The sequence below is a fragment of the Maniola jurtina genome, chromosome 11, assembly GCF_905333055.1.
Source record: "Maniola jurtina chromosome 11, ilManJurt1.1, whole genome shotgun sequence".
In the NCBI taxonomy this organism is placed as follows: domain Eukaryota; kingdom Metazoa; phylum Arthropoda; class Insecta; order Lepidoptera; family Nymphalidae; genus Maniola; species Maniola jurtina.
In genome coordinates, this window is record NC_060039.1 from 13949052 (window position 1) to 13967468 (window position 18417).

Below are 18417 nucleotides of genomic sequence, written 5' to 3' on the forward strand. Positions count from 1 at the left end.
ATCTAGTGCTATCCTTTTCTGCAGAGAGAATTATGAAAGGGGTATTAATACATTTAGACCTGTCATTTTAGTTTAGTTTAGAGATGGTGTAGGTACAACAGAATTAGCCACAATATCTGCGATATTGATATTTCAAGATGGCGCCTAGGTGACAGCGCCATGTTTTATTCATGGGCTGCGAGTTGGTCGCTCAATAAGTTTGCGGTTAACGGATGAGAGGTCGATAGGCGCAATTTGCATTTTAATTCTATCGCCGTCACCTAGACGCCATTAACGCTAATCTTGTTCCAGAATTTGAGGTAAGTAACTTTAGTCGTAGGTAATGTTAGTTTTAATCTAAACACGAGGAAGGGTTTTACCGTTGAATTTTAAGGGTAATTAAAAATAAAATAAAATACAAATAGCCACATATTTTTATTCAATTAAACTAGTGCTTTTGAATCGTCAAATGCATCTACGACTGGTTCGGAACGGTTCTACCGAGATGATCCAGCAAGAAACTCGACGGTTGCTCTTTTCTTCTTCGGTTCCAGTTCCAGGCAACTAGAGTTGTGGGTTTATATACTTTGAATCTGAATTTTACTCAAAAAATTGTTATTTTAGTCTTAGTTACTAGTGCTTTAGCTGGTAAGTAAATAATTACATACTCCTATTATTATTATTATTATTATTTATTATTTATTTAATTAATTATTTAATTAGAACGGACCTTTTAAGTCCAATTACACTAATTAAATTAAATTACACAATAAAAATAAATACAGAAAAAATAAATAAAGTCAATAATCAAATATGTCAACTACAAATTCTCACAAAAGTGCAGGATCTGACGTATGAGGTCAGCCCATTTGTCAGCAAATATGTCACAGCGAGGGGACTCCTTCAGCAGCGCGTTCAGCGCCGCCAAAGTGCGCGGTATGGGAGACCTGGCGCGCGCTACCGTGCGACTAAACGGACTCACGAAAAACTTGCACTAGATTCTTCAACTTATTATTATACTTATAATAATAAGTTGAAGAATCTAGTGCTTATTTGTAATCAATAAATAGTCGACTTTTTGTTATAATTTGTCAGTAACTTCATTAATTATTATAAAGTAGGGGATGCTCGCGGCTTCGTCCGCGTGGATTTCAATTTTTTTTTAAATCCCGTTGAAACTCTTTGATTTTCCGAGATAAAAAGTAGCCCATGTCCTTCCCCGGGATGTATCCCAAGTATGTACCTTTCAATAAAATCGGTTCAGCGGTTGGGCCGTGAAAACGTAGCAGACAGACAGACAGACAGACAAACATTCGCATTTATGATATTAGTGTGGATATGTAGGAGACGCGGATATAACGGAACACACTTCGCACCATTTTCATACTTGTAAACTAAAGGAAATGTAAAAATGTTAAACGCATAACAACGCAGCAGTGACGTGGGAATGTAACCAGCTACCGTGTTTGGCTGTGCTCCAAACCACGACTATTTTACCACTGCGTGTTTCACAAGCACTCAGATTCATTACCCGAATACGGCGATGGAAAAGGAGTTATCATCAACTATGCTTGTTAAGTTTGTCTGAAACTCCGTCGTCATTGCAATCTATGGATGTCCACATGTCGATATATTTATTATTTTATAAGTTCTTTTCTTAGGTCGAGAATGACTTATAATAAAAAAACCGGTCAAGCGCGAGTCGGACTCAAATACGAAGGGTTCCGTACCATCGTACAAGATATACCTAACACCTTTTTTCTCAGACAGTTTCCCTGTATCTTCTATGGTTTTGGATTTCCCCATACTGTTCCAGTTTAAACAAGTGTAAATTAAGAAATAACACCCCCGATAAGTGAAGGTTACAGTAACTAGAAAAGGGCTGATAACTTTCAAACGGCTGAACCGATTTTCTTGGATTATAGCTAAGAGCACTCTCGATCAAGCCACCTTCAAACAAAAAAAACTAAATTAAAATCGGTTCATTAGTTTAGGAGCTAAAATATCACAGGCTGACACACGTCAAACTTATAACACCCCTCTTTTTGGGTCGGGGGTTAAAAAACACAATGTATATGCGCTGCATAGAGGGATGTCAGTGATACCTAGAATGGAGAAGTATTCGGGGGCGTATTGAGTCAGTTAAAATTCATAAGGTCTGTAATAGATAGCAGTTAAAAGGAGCGCGACAAAACGTTTTATTAAATCCGGAGCCGTGCCAGCTTTGCGCACGATATGTAATCTCGCTATTAGAGGCATAGGCGACGTATCGCGCTTGGCAACGCGCGGCCCTTCCTTAGCCAACAGATGTGCACATTCACAATACACCTACCAATGTGCAGAGCATTCTAGTAAAAAGGTTTTATTAAAAACTGGCCAAGTGCGAGTCAGACTCGCGCACTGAGGGTTCCGTACTCGGCTATTTTTCCAACATTTTACACGATAAATCAAAAACTATTATACATAAAAATAAATAAAAATCTGTTTTAGAATGTACAAGTAAAGTCCTTTCATATGATACCCCACTTGGTATAGTTATCTTACTTTGAAAATTGAAACACGTTTTTTTTTTTAAATGATGTAACCACAAATTCGCGGTTTTTTAGATTTATTCCTGTATTTGTGCTATAAGACCTACCAACCTGCCAAAGTTCATGATTCTAGGTCAACGGGAAGTACCCTGTAGGTTTCTTGACAGACACGACGGACAGACAGACAACGAAGTGATCCTATGAGGGTTCCGTTTTTCCTTTTAAGGTACGGAACTCTAAAAACCTCTTGATTTTCGATTCTTATTCAACGATTGTTTAATTTACATGGCGGCCATTTTGAAATTCGACATTTTGGTGTTGAGTAGGTACAAGCAATTAGGTACTAAGACTCCGCTGTCCGTCCGTCTGTCTATCAGCGGGCTGTATCGACTCGCACTTGGTCAATTTTTTATTAGGTATTTGTAGTTATAGCGGCTGAAATATACACTCTGTGAAAATTTCAACTCTCTTAAGGACCCCAAAAACCCTGCCATTATTATAAGAAAGGATCACGGCCCGCACTAATAACACATCATGAAGAAAGAGATTTATTTGTAGAACGCAAAAATAACATAACACACATTTTAAGTTTTTATTCACAAAAATGTGTTTAAAATAAATGCTAAGCATATAAAAAGCGGTGCAAAGTTTGGCCACACAATTTCATTTGCGTTTTGCTTTGGCATGCGAACACGGCGCATCTTCGCGAACGACTGAATTTAATACACGAAAGTAAAACGCTTAGGTTTCGTTCATACTTGTCATATTTTTCTAGATTAGTAAGTAATAAAAAATTTAACAATCGACGATTTCAAAAAACCATGACATTTTAAGTCGAAATTGTAATAAAGCATAGCCGCTTCCGGCGATCATCAAGGATTCTGAAATATTAATATTTGTCTTTTATTTATCCAACTAAGACGAAGTAAAAACAGGTAGTGACTATATCACTATCCATTACTTCTACGTGACTTTAACAACATACAATACTAGAGGTTGGTTTTTGAAGATCCCGTGGGAACTTTTTGATTTTCCGGGATAAAATGTTGTCTATGTCAATAACATGGACGCAAGCTACCTCGGTACCAAACATACAAATCCGTTGAGCGGATGGGTCTTTAGGAATCCGGTGGAAACTCGGATTTTCCGGGATAAAAAGTAGCCTATTTCCGTCCCCGGGATATAAGTTAGCTCTGTGTCTTTCGTCAGAATCGGTTAAACTGTTGAGCTGTGAAAAGGTAGCAGACAGACAGACACAATTTCGCATTTTTATATAAGTATGGATTCTTAAATTATTCTAACAATTCTTGCTTGTAATTTTTTGCCAATCACACTAATCACATCACACTAATATTATAAAGGAGAAAGTTTGTATGTGTATGTGTGTGTGTGTGTGTGTGTGTGTGTGTGTGTGTGTGTGTATGTTTGTTACTCCTTCACGCAAAAACTACTCGACGGATTTGGCTGAAATTCGGAATGGAGATAGATAATATCCTGGATTAGCACATAGGCTACTTTTTATCCCGGAAAACCAAAGAGTTCCCACGGGATTTCGAAAGACCTAAATTCACGCGGACGAAGTCGCGGGCGTCAGCTAGTGAAGTAATATAATGGGTATGGCAAAACAAAAAAAAAATGTGACAAGTTTAAAAGCTCTCCGGTTTAAACTTAAAAAACTAATAATAAAAATTATATTAAAAGCTACTTTATTTTGTGTCAATCTCCATTGAATTTATTTGAATAGCTAATCAATTAGTAATAAATAATCTAACAGACTACAATTTCAAATTTTCATTGAGTTGATATTCAGAAGATAATAGAAAAAATAATCAAAGAGGTGAATGAAGTTTCTAAGCAGAACTTTAGGCGGAACCGGATACAAAATATTTAGGGATAGGATATCGCAATTTCATCCTCCAATATATTTTATTACGTGGTTTAGATGCAGCGGTTGAATTTGAAAATCATCCTTTTGCCTACGGAATATTATTTGGGCTACATTTTGGATTCCTTTGCTGAAATGGTTTAATATTGATATCAGCTTTTCCTCAAACGTACATGATGGATTTGAATCGTTCGCGAATTTATTTTATTTTGTGGGCAAGTATGTAAGTTATATTTTTTAACCCCCGACCCAAAAAGAGGGGTGTTATAAGTTTGACGTGTGTATCTGTGTATCTGTGTATCTGTGTATCTGTGTATCTGTGTGTCTGTGTATCTGTGTATCTGTGTATCTGTGTATCTGTGTATCTGTGTATCTGTGTATCTGTGTATATGTGTATCTGTGTATCTGTCTGTGGCCTCGTAGCGCCTAAACGAATGAACCGATTTTAATTTAGTTTTTTTTGTTTGAAAGGTGGCTTGATCGAGAGTGTTCTTAGCTATAATCCAAAAAAATTGGTTCAGCCGTTTGGAAGTTATCAGCTCTTTTCTGGTTTTCTTATTACTTTTATCCCAGGACCACCAGAGGTTACGTATTTTCTGACACAGGAAATATGTACGATTGAGTAGTGTTAGTAAGTACTAAGAAAGCATGCCTAGCCTACGTGCTAGCTTGCTTAGACGGCCAATTTTCAGGTATCTGATAATCAAGGTACATAAAAACATTACTTACCTCACGTGAATTCGCCAAACTGATTTTTACGTATATTTTAGGCAATATCCTTAAAAATATGTCGCCGATACTCCCAGACACTTCCCGCGTCGGCCGTATTGCTTTGCAGACGCTTTAAGGCTCCCAAAATAAGTAATTACTTAACTGCACGTAAATTCTGATGCTCCATTTTTATATATGTCCACCAGACAACTATTTTAAAACCTTTTACAAGAAGACAGACCGATCCAGAGGGCCAATCATCCCCTAAATTCAATTTTAATGCCTCTGTGGGTTTGAGCGCGAGGGCATCATTATCTACGCGCATGAGACTGAGTAAGACATGTATTAGGATATATTGACTTCTCTCTCACTCTCTTATAGTTTACTTATGTCAATTAATTATTAATATTAAAAAAAATCTGCTAAAAATTAAAAAAATTGGAGAATTTACGTGAGGTAAGTAATGTTTTTATGTACCTTGATTACCTGATACCTGAAAATTGGCCATCTAAGCAAGCTAGCAGGTCTGTAGGCATGCGTTCTTAGTACATAGTAACACTACTCAATCGTCCACATTTCGTTCGTCAGAAAATACGTGACGGCTGGTGGCCCTGGGATCTTTCACTTTTGTAACAGAGGTTCATAATATTATGTCAATTGGCAAATGTCAAGTTGTCAAGATGGACGTTGCCTAGATACATAATTATTTATTTGAAAATAATGTTTTGGAAAACTCCGATACTTTGGATCGTAGGCGCGGAGTTTCTAATTTATAAAATATTATAATCACAGTTATACGAGAAATCATCAATTCAATTATAATATCCAACAGTCAACCAAAGGCCACGAACAATCAACCCAAACCCAAACCATAGTCAAACTATTTTTAGGGTTCAGTAGGTATCTGTAGAAAAAAAAAGATGTTGTAGGTAGCCTCGACTGTTGTAGTCGCGTAGGTGTGCATGGCACCATTAAATATCGTAGGAGGCGATGACCCTCCGCGCGGCTGAGGTTCCCGCATCGTAGTCGCTTTGTCGCGCAGGTTTGGATGATGCATTAGGCGCACCTTCTTTTTATTTTATCTGCTTGAACTCAGCTTATTTACTTTGACAAAATACGTTTAAAATTCATCATCATCAGGATCAACCCATCGCCGGCTCACTACTGAGCACAAGTCTCCTCTCAGAATGGAAAGCTACCACACTGGCCAAGCACGTATTGGCACACCTCACGCACCTTTGAGGGAGCATTATGGCTAACTCTCAAGCATGCAGGTTTCCTGACGGTGTTTTCCTTCACCACTTCGTTGTCTGTCTGTGTGTCATCTTTCAAGAGTATCAAAACTTATAAATTGGGTACTTCCCGTTTACGTAGAATCATGAAAGGCAGGTAGCAATATCTTATAGCCCAAGCACTCTACTCCTGTGGCCCAAGTAAAGAGAAAAATCTGACAACTGAATTGTCATTACATAAAAAAAAACTTGTACGGAACTCTTCATGTGTGAGGCAGACTTGCACTTGACCGGTTTTTGAAAGTTATGTCAAATAAAAATTTGACATGCAATAACAAACAAAATGAAATACACGCCACTTTATTCCTTATTTCATCGGGTGAAAGTCGATTTCAATTTAATCGTAGGTATATCTTGAAAAGCGAACTATTATACGACTACGTAAAATGGGTACATTTTTAAAGCAACGACATGTTAGAAACAGATATTTCGTTTTGGTCGTGTTAAACTATGTGAGTCATTCAGATAATTCTTGATTTAGTGATGTTCGGTCAAAAATATTTCATGGAACGTATAATTAACATAACATTGATGTTACTTTTGAAGAGATATTAGCTGCCTTATTGGATTTATATTATTATAGAAATTGGGTTTTAGAATGGCACAAATAAACGGTAATTTATGAATAAAGTTTAAAAAGCGTGAAATAAAAATTAAATTAAAAATTTAAAAAACCCCCGACACATAAACCTCTAAAAAGTAAAAAAATAATAGGTAAATATGTATGGGCCCTTTAAGAATAGTATAAATAGTAAAGTTTTATCCAAGCGCTCGTTGCGTCGGGGGACCGCTAAAGTTAACAAAAACTATTCTTTCTACAACAGATGACTTTCATAGTTTATCATAGGTAGCGGTCCCCTGGCGCAACGAGCGCTTGGATAAAACTTTACTATTTATACTATTCTTAAAGGGCCCATACATATTTACCTATTATTTTTTTACTTTTTAGAGGTTTATGTGTCGGGGGTTTTTTAAATTTTTAATTTAATTTTTATTATTTTATTTTTACTACAACGGCCTTTTTGGTACAAAGGTTCCTAGGCTATCAACCTGGGGGTTAAAACTTTGGCATCTTTATTTGGCGGGTGCTCGATCGATCCCTGACACGCACTTCTAACTTTTCAGAATTTTATCCATTTTTAGCAATAAATTATCACAACCGCGACGCGCAGTGAGCTGAGTCCCTATGAAAAAGGATGGATGGGTTCGGGACAGACAGACACATTTTCGCATTTATAATATTAGTATGGATATCACTTTTTTGGTGAAGGAAAACATCGCGAGGTAATCTGCGTGCCTGAAATATATATCTATAATAATGTTCTCAAAGGTGTGTGAAGTCTTTCAATCCGCCCTAGGCCATAAATTCACGGGCGCAGGTATAATTTCATATTTTGACCTATTTGGACCAATTCTAGAGGTCTTTTTGTTTACTTACACTCGTCTAATGACTCAGTCAGCTTTTTCACTTTCATCTCAAAGCGCTTGCGGTCGCTTAAAACGCTTTTTGTTACTTTTACACCGCATATGATGTACTTTAACCTATTAGCTCGCAAACAGAAAAATAAAGGGTTAAACAAGGTAAAACCGCTTTACAACAACATGGGTACAAGTTGAGTTGACTTCATACTGGACAAGGGTTGAGTTTAATGTGTCCCAAAAGTAATTCAACGTGTGTAAATTAAAAATTTATAACACCCCCGACAAGTGAAGGTTACAGTAACTAGAAAACAGCTGATAACTTTCAAACGGCTGAACCGATTTTCTTGGATTATAGCTAAAAGCACTATCGATCAAGCCACCTTTCAAACAAAAAAAAAAAAACTAAATTAAAATCGATTAATTAGTTTAGGAGCTACGATACCACAGACAGATTCGGCTTCTGGAGCGAGCTTGGATGGCTCAAGTGAAGACTTCGGCGGGGAGTGGCAACGCACGCACAACAGACGGAAACGTTTAATGTGCGGAAACCAGCCCAGAGAGAAGAAAGAAGTAAGAAGACCACAGACAGATACACTGATACACAGATACACACATCAAACTTATAACACCCCTCTTTTTGGGTCGGGGGTTAAAAACAGAAGGGCTATTCGGTCTATTTATTTCAGAGCTACGATTAGGCTATGGAGAATCATCGTCATCATGATCAACCTTTCGCTGACACACTAATTCTAAATAGTCTCTGGTCTAGTCTAATGGGAGTCTTCGGCTGTGGCTAGTTACCACCCTTCTGCCAAGGCAATTCAGCGTGTGGGTACGTGTAGAAACCGATCATGGGTATTGGGTATACTTGACTTAGATTTAATGACTCTACCATACCCCTCCCAAATTAGCCCGCTTCCATCTAAGACTGCATCATCACTCACCACCAATTGAGAAACAGTCAAGGGCTAACTTGTATCGGAATCAAAATTAAGTATAAGCTTCCTCCATATTATGGTATGATGAAAAATCTTATGACACAGAAAATAATCCCTTCCCAGCGAAAAATCTCTAAATCTAGTGAAAAGTTAAAATGTAATAAAGTTGAATTTTACTGACGTCATTTGACGTTAAATAGTAGCCTCTATGTGACGTCATCGCTGTCTTAGATACAAGTCGTATTTAATTAAAAAATGTCAGGCATTTAGAAGTTATTATACTAATATTATATAGAGTTAAAGTTTGTAAGTTTGTTTCTAAGAAGTAATCTCAGGAACTACTGAAAGGATATTGAAAATCTTTCCCCAGTAGAAAGCTACATTAATCCTGAGTGGCATAGGCTATATTTTAATTTCAAAAAAAGTTACAGATCTCTACGAAATTGTAATAAGTTACCCATGCAAAGCCAAAGCGGGTGGCTACTGTGGTGTATTAAAGAAACTATATCTGAAAACATAACACTCCTTTTATTGTACATTCGTGTAGGTAATGAAGTTAAGTTTGCTGCCTTAATAACTAGTAGCATCACAAAGGCTTCACAGCTTTATAATAACCCCGTTCAGTAAACTGAGGGTAAGTACCGCCGAATGGTATGATGAAAAATCTTATGACACAGAATATAATAACCTCGTCCTGGTTAAGTAAACTGAGGGTAAGTACCGCCGAATGGTATGATGAAAAATCTTATGACACAGAATATAATCCCTTCGCAGCGAAAAATATGTCCCTGTGTTAATCCAGGAAATTTAAAGTTGAAATTTAATAAAAAATAAAATTTGGAGAATAAATCCGCAGCCGTTCACATTTCCGTCGGCCGGGAACAGACCCGGGCCGCGCCGGGGGACTTTAATTACTTTTTATTTGGCGGCTCGGCGCGGCGCCGGCAAATATTAGACCGTTTTGACGTCTCCAACTGATTTGGGGGTAAATTGAAACGCTTCCTGTTGTATAACATCACGTATCTACACGGTTTTGATGAGAAACGTTGTGCCCTTTTTTAGTAGACCATAAAAATGATATAAGAACAGGGCCGTTTAAATTAAATTTTTCTACGAGCTGAGAATATTATTAGAGGGTTCTGTTCTGTAACACATTTTATTTTTAACCCCCGACCCAAAAAAAGGGGTGTTAAAGTTTGACGTTTGTATCTGTGTATCTGTCTGTGGCATCGTAGCTCCTAAACTAATGAATTGATTTTAATTTAGTTTTTTTTTTTGTTCGAAAGGTGGGATCGAGAGCGTTCTTAGCTATAATCCAAGAAAATCGGTTCAGCAGTTTGAAAGTTATCAGCTCTTTTCTAGTTACTGTAACCTTCACTTGTCGGGGGTGTTATAAATTTTTAATTTACACTTGTTACCTAAATACTTTTATTCAGAAAGTAATAATACAGATTTTCACAAATGTTAAAAATACTTAAATATAAAAATTATAAAACAAAAGTATCATCCAAATCAATCCAAACTGTAACGAGGCAGGGTGCCCAAAACGCTGGCTGCGTTACCTCGTTGAATGGCCAGACTAATATGCTGACCAAGGTAACTGCCAGATTTCCGGTCACCCGTGGACTCCACAAGACGGGATGAGAGGTCCTTAAAAAAGGATCTGGCAATTGTTACCTAAATATATTATCCTGTTGAATACCTACCCAGAAAGTGACACCTAGGCTGTTTTATCCAGGAAAATCAGAAACATCCCACGGAATTTTAAAAGCCTAAATCATACCAGACTTCACCTCGTAGAGGATAAAATTATGACAGAACAGACATACAGATCGCAAACACTAATTTAAACACTATTTTAAAATACGTAACAATACATCTCAAAGCGCACGATATAAAATATCCATACTTTAGGTACTGTATCACACAAAATTCTTGGCGATATCAAAGAGAAAATATACAAACATTTTGACACTCTACAAACCTGTATCAATATGCTTCTATGGCTCCGACAATTCAATACTGTACCAATATTTCTAGCGTTTATCTTCACAGGGTAGTATAATAGACTTGTATATCTATCGCCTTGCAAAGGGGAAAGCCATTTAAATGCAAACTTCCATGATGACCTTTTTGATGAAGCGGTGTACACTTTGGCCTTTTTATGCAAAAGTGTTATTACTGAGCTTGATTTTTATACCTTTTTCCCATCCAACTAAGCAAAAACTTATCACACTGATATTATAAAGGCGAAAGTTTGTGTGTATGTGTGTGTGTGTGTATGTTAGTTACTCCTTCACGCAAAAACTACTGGACGGATTTGGCTGAAATTAAGAATGGAGATAGATAGTATCCTGGCTTAGCACATAGGCTACTTTTTATCCCGAAAAATCAAAGAGTTCCTACGGGATTTCGAAAAATCTAAATCCACGCGGATGAAGTCGCGAGCATCAGCTAGTACCTACTAAAAGTAGCTTATACAACATGATTCCTACGAAAGAGTTTCAGAGTTAGAATAGCAGCTCTTAAACTTTTATCGTATATATATTGTATATATTTAGGTTTTTATCTATGTGTGTTCCACCGTAGCACCTAAACTACTGATCCAATTTTGATGAATAAGATGTCAATCGATTTGTAATAAATAGTCTGGGTGACATTGGCCCGATTTTATACGAAAAAAAACATCCAAATAGTGGGGGTCTCTAAAATTATTTTTGCTATTGTATCGAGTTTGATATCAAATGAAAGAGGAAAAAATTCTGAGTACATAAATATAAATTACTGCAATGTTTGAATACACCGAGCGACAGAAAAACAATTTGACAATATTGAAAAAAAAAAAAAAAAAACAAAATTCAAAATATTTTTTACTCAATTAAACTTTTACAAGTGCTTTTGAATCGTCAAAATAATCTACCACTGGTTCGGAATGCCGTTCCAACCGAGAAGAACCAGCAAGAAACTCGGCGGTTGCTCTTTTTATCTCTATATCCATCGCTAATTGGTAGTTCACGGGTAGTAGTCGGGTTTAGTGCTGTTTAACTTTTTTTTGATATTACTTATATATAAAATGCAACCTTAAATTCGTAGCCAGTATCAACGTGGGGAAGATGTCAAATTTCATACTAACTCTAATGGAAGAAGTTAGACGCTACCTGAATCAAACTAATCGATTAAACCATAACTCTAAGTGGCGCGGAAACTATCTGAGGAACAAAAGTCATAAATTCCCCCTCCGCAGAGAGGAATAGTTTGTTGCAAGTGTCAATTGTTTTGCCTCCACCGACCGGGCCTTTTTGTTCCATAGTTTGCTTTTTGTATGTATGTGGTTTGTTCCACTTTGCAATTTTTTTGTTTTTATTTTTGTTATTGAGAGGTTTATCCCTGACCACTGGTATAAATGGTTGTCAAAGTGAAGCAGTTGGAAATAGAATACAATATTTTGGAATATAAATAGCTATGCTTGGAGTGTTCAAACAGGAAATTGGGGAGATCCGTAGGAGAACCAAAGTAACCGATTTAGCTCAATGGTTTGTGAAGCTTTAATGGCAATATGGGCACATAGTTCAAAAAGCGATAGACGTTGGGGTCCCAAGGTGATAGAATGGCGACCTCGCACCGCTAAGCGCAGCGTTGGAAGGGAACTTGCATGCCTATAAGTTCCCCATAATGTTTTCAAAGGTGTGTGAAGTTTGCCAATCCGCACTGGGCCACCGTGCCAGAATAAGGCCTAAGCCCTACTCAGTAGACCCATGTTCAGTAGTGGGCCGGCCGTGGGTTGATCATGATGATGAGTATAGATAACAGAAAACGATATTAACAACACTTTTTGACAAGAAATTTTCCCAATAGGCCAGTGCGGAATAAACCCACGTCGATTATAAGCAAGCCGACGGCAAAGTTCGCCAATGTGACCCGTTGCTTGTTATGACACCTCGCCAGTTTTCCCACTTCCCGATCTAGGTGTCCAAACTTTCCAAACCTGTCCACAATTTGCTGTAAAACATTTATTTTTCCACTTTATGACATATTCTCTCGAAATTTTTACAGTGGAATTCTGTTTAAGTACTATTTTTCTTATTTCATTTCTTTGGAAAAAGAATATTGGCTGTTTTAACATGACTAACATACCCCTTTCCCCTCCAACTAAACGTAAAGCTTGTGCTAAAAGTGGGTACGACAATGGTGCACCGGGTAGGGTTTGAACTTTGAACCGCCGCGCCGACTTTTCGGATTTCAGTCCGTTTCTGAAACCATTGAGCTATTGAAGCTACTATTTCCGTGCTGTGTATTATTGTATGGCATTTGTAGGGTTCCATACCCAAAAGGTGCCAATCGGACCCTATTACAAAGCTTCCATGTCCATCCGGCTGTCTGTCTGTCAGCTGGCTGTATCTTATGAACCGTAATAGGTAAAGAGTTGTCACAGAGTGAAAAGAAAGAAGAAGTTCATCAAAGTCGGCTCAGTAGTTCGGGCGCTACGGTGGAACACACCTAAATACATACAAACATACATAGACTGCTTTGCCGTAGTCGAGTAAAAAATGCCTGGAACTGATTCGATCAGGCAACCCATGCAAGGCATGTTGTTTCATAAAATCGGGTAAACTCGTATCCTCTAGGATTTAAACGGTTCGTAACCTTAATTGTAGCTTTAATTGAAATACTCCCGAGATAATTTGGCAGCTATTGAAAGAGGCCACTTCATATTGGCATCTCAATGGTCTCTTCGATGGAGAGCTACGTGATGGATTCACCGCCCACTACCGCTTCAGATGGTATGCGTATATGGGCCAATTAATCGATGAATAGATGTTAATTTTATTGGCAATCTAATACATATCTTTACCCATATTATAAATGCGGAATATAGATATATATTTTACTGTCATATATTATTATTTATAGATAGGTACTCTTGTATGCGATGCGGAAATAGAATACAATATTTCAGAACTACTACCCATTTTATACATGCGAAAGTGTGTTTGTTTGTTGTTGTATTGGTTTGTCATTCAATCATGTCGCAACGGAGTAACCTGGAGTGTGACGTTAGCTTCTTTTTATTTTGGAATATCAAACAGTTCCCCCACGCGGATGAAGCCGCGGGAATCGGCTAGTTTAGAAAATGGGTAGGTAGTGCTTAACAAACTCAAAATAAAGATGAGGCTATCTAAAATCTGTCTGCGGAGGACCCACATCGCAAGGAAGAATGCCAGTAATATTGAAAAACTCATGGTCATTGGTAAAATCGAAGGAAAGGGACCACGCGGACGTAGCCCGAGACGTTGGTCAGACCTCATAAAAGAAGCGGTCGATACACTTATCTGCGATGCTATCATAGCAAATCAACATCGTAGCAAAGATTGCATTTAAGGGGAGCCACGATCCTCAAAATTGAGGGAACGACGCAGGAAGAAGAGGTAGTAGCAGTATAATCCACGATGGTTTAATTGCTGTATTGTAGTATTACAGCGTAGAAGTCGTTTCATTTCAGAATTCCCCCGACAACTTGGCAGCAGACTACATTGAATTTGATGCACACGTCTCCGTGGTGAGGTCTTCTATAAAATTAACAATTCTTATCACTGCCGCCGCTCGTAAAAGCGAGCTCGTATATGAGGCCGAATGCCTCTGCTCGACTACTATACGAACTAGAATGTGGGACGAACGTAACTCGCATCTGACTTAAATAACTTCATAGAAACCATGTGTTACTGTCATAATAATGTGGCTATCCTTTATCGTCAAAAGTGGAGTTGTGTTTAGCAGACCAATCACATTATTGATAGATGACAAGATAAGTTTTTCATGTCATCTTTCATCTGATTGGTCTGCTGAGCACATCTCTGCTCCTCAGTCTCTTCACAGGTTACAACTATTTTCATAATGCATAAAACTTTTCCTATCCAAATCAGATTTTGAAGTCGGATACCTATCCGTCTTAAGCTCCAGCCACACCGTACACAGGTAGGTAGGTACATATGTCATGAACGCGGGAAGCGAGCGCTATGCGGGAGCGTCCACTACGCCAATCTAGTGAGTCGCATAGGTGTTTAGGCTATTAAAATATCGTGGGAGACTAACTATTTTTCAGGAATGGAATGCATAATAATCAAAGCGTATTGCGATTCGCGTGGTTTATTTACTTTGAGATTGTCGTTTATAAAGTTTCCTCAACATAAAAGGCGACAATGGTAAGGGCGTCGACGTAAAACCTCACTATCGCGTGACTTGTGAAAAAAGCACTTTGACAGCCGTGAAGTTGAAAAATAAAAAAAGCAGCATCCATCCGACGGCGGAGACATAAAAACTGCATTTTACGGCGCGGCACTAAAGCGGGCTCGTTGCCGCAAGTGCCCCTGGCCGGGTGCTGATCATTCTCGTGATCGGACGATGACGACCAAGATACGTACGCTTGCGGATTTAAGGTCGTAGCCCACTAATACGACACCGCTGTGACACAGCTCCTGCACAATACCACGTGTACAGCTAGCAGAAACTCGCTGCCTCCGCGCCTACAGCTAATAGCCCTCTAGTGTGGCGGGCGGGTGGCGTTATGTTGTTGTATTTCAAAAGAATAATGCATATTCGATGAAACCTCTGTCTTCTTCCGACATCTTCTTCTTCTTCCAGACCTTATCCCATGCTACGTGGTATCGGCACAACATGTCCTCCTCGTCCACTCTCTTCTATCATTCATCAACGTATCATCTACCCCTCTTTCACGCAATCCATCCACCTTTTCCTTGGTCGTCCGACGAAGTCTTCTTCTGACATCTTGAACAATAATCGTCATATTTCAACAAATTAACACAAAACAATATTAAACTATACTTATATTTATTTGAACCTTCCTGTTGAATCACTCTATCTATTGATGAAAAATGCATTTCACTCCGTTGCGTTGTTTAAAAGATTTAAGCGTACAGAGCGACAGACGGAGGGAGGCGACTTTGTTTTATACTATGTAGAGATGATGTATCTATTAATTATTCCATGAACTCTCACCGGATTAAAGCTACCGGTCCAAATCCAAACATAAAGACCTCTGAGACAATAACCAAAGTTTAAGGCACCCCACTTTATAAAGCAAAGTTAAAATTCAAGGAAAATGTTTTAATTCTTGATAATGTCATTCATAAAAGCCAGTGACTGTGTATTTATTTTAATTAAATCTCTAAATATGCAAATAGGGACCGCTTGCCTTTTATGCGCGACTTTTACGAAAAATCTGCTTTTCGGAGTACAAAAATTTCCTAAGCATAATTATATAATATAACTTTAGTACAGCTTTTGGTACATGTTTTAGCTACTTTAATTCCAACGTTATCATTATCAAATCTTTCGGATGGTAATCTAAATCGATCTATTCGCTTTTTGGTTTCATTGAGTTTTAAACTACATAGAGATACAAAAAGTTTTTACTTCAAATAAGGTTCATCATTATCAATCGACAGACACGTCCACTGCTGGACAAGGGACTTCCACACATGGTCTTGCGCCGCCTAAATACAGCGGCTCCCTGCGATTCGTTTGATGTCATCTGACACCTAGGTTCTAGTCGGGACTGGGGGTCTTCCAACGTTTTCTAGTGCTAGATCGCCATTCTAGAACCCGAACGTCTATTGGTTTTTCGAACTATGTGCCCTGCCCATTGGCACTTCAGCTTCGCAACCCGTTGAGCTGTATCGGTTACGGAACCCTAAAAATGAAAAATAAATCAGCCATACAGCTGTAGGGATAAAGCTCGCAAGTTAGTCGAAGGTTGACAGGGACGAGGCAAAGTTTATAAGTCCTGACGCTTTACGAGAGGAACGGAATACGTCATTGTTAGCGAAATTACCTTTGTAGAGTTTGCATTTAAATGACTTTCCCCTTTGTGTTGAGCGCTGTCTACAGTTTTAAGTCTATTACGGCATCTTCTCTAGAGGAATTGAGATAAATGTGATGAAAATTGAACTAGATGTATTGTAGTGGAATTGTTTCCTTAGATGTGAAATATATAGTACTAGAGGATGCCCGCGGCTTCACCCGCGTGGATTTCGGTTTTTTAAAATCCCGTAGGAACTCTTTGATTTTCCTGGATAAAAAGTAGCCTATGTCCTTCCCCGGGATGTTTCCCAAGTCTGTACCAAATTTCATTAAAATCGGTTCAGCGGTTAGGCCATGAAAACGTAGCAGACAGACAGACAGACAGACAGACAGACACACTTTAGCACTTATAATATTAGTATGGATGAACTATAGGCTTGATGATGCCCGCGAGCATTTGGAAGCATCGACTCTTTAATCAAGTTTAATCCATGCCCTTAGCCAAGTAGTTAAATTAAAGACACATTTTCAGATTTATATGAAACTAGATGATACCCACGGCTTCGCCCGCGAGTATTTAGGTTTTTCAAAGTCCCGCGGGAATTCGTTGATTTTCCGGGATAAAAAGTAGGTTATGTTCGCCCCCAGATTTCATTACAATCGGTTGAAAGGATGGGCCGTGAAAAGCTAGCAGACAGACAGACAGATAGACTTTCGCAATTATAATATTAGTAAGTAAGTATGGAAGTAGGGATTAACTGATGCCTACGAGTGCCCGCGATTTAGTTTACCTGGATTTAAGTTTTTGGAAATCCTAGGCTATAATTTATGAACATTTTGCAGAAAGAAGCTACCGGTTTAAAGATTTGTGAATTAAATCGGAAAAAATCGCTACTCATGCGGGGTGGGTCACTAGGTTCATCACAAAGTGTGTTTGTTTGTTGGTTTGTCCCTCAATCACATCGCAACGGATCACCGGATTGACATTAGTTTTACAAAGGTATAGACCTGGGGAGTGAAATAGGTTACTTTTATCCCGGAAAATCAAAGAATTCTCACGGGAATTTTAAAAACCTAAATCCATGCAGACGCATACACTGGCATGAGCTAGTATAAAATCAAAGTTACGGCATCGGTTTGGATCTATGAATAGAGTGAAAAAACCGAGTGAGTCATCAAAAACGCATTTTCTCCCAAATGTCCCTTACGCCCTTTGTAATTCGTGTCGTTATGCTGATGTGGGCTGAGCCGTCGTTATCTAATGCAATAAACTATTTTTTGCTTTACTTAGTTTACTTTGGCGGTAGGGTGGTAGACAACTAGCCACGGCTGAAGCCTTCAACCACATTTCTATGCTTCAACCAAACCAGACCAGAGATTTAGAAATTATAAAATTCCAAACACCTACCGAGAATCGAACCCGGGACGTCCCACTAATAAGACCACGACGTTTACCACTGCGCCAGGGAAATCGTGTAAAAAAATCAATTCAGGTCTTTACTAGTAAAAGGTATCTAGATTTGTAAATTTTTTAGCAATCGGCTAGCCTGCAGCCGGATTGAAAGTTTAATCAGTGCGCGATGCACTGGTTTCAAATCCACGTTCCAGTATAGTTTTAAAACTTTTTTTTTTCGACCGAAACATGCATTTGAATGACTATTGTAATACACCATTGATTCTGTTTTAAAATTTTGGCCTTTTTCGTGGCGAGCAAATAAAATTCTGATGTTTATTTTTTTTGTGACGAGCAGATAACCGAGTAGGTACCTACTGATACAATTTGTACTTACGATACGTCTCTAGATATATTATGTGGGTCACGTCAAAATCTAGTTTTGTCA

At 38.3% G+C, this 18417-nt stretch overlaps 1 long non-coding RNA gene across 1 annotated transcript; it reads left to right on the forward strand.

The window, feature by feature from the left end:
* The first annotated feature begins 14117 nt into the window (after nt 1-14117).
* LOC123869485 lies at nt 14118-17754 on the forward strand. Its single transcript, XR_006796902.1, has 3 exons — nt 14118-14187; nt 15738-15742; nt 17745-17754. It is a non-coding gene; the product is annotated as an uncharacterized LOC123869485 (long non-coding RNA).
* The last annotated feature ends 663 nt before the right edge of the window (nt 17755-18417 follow it).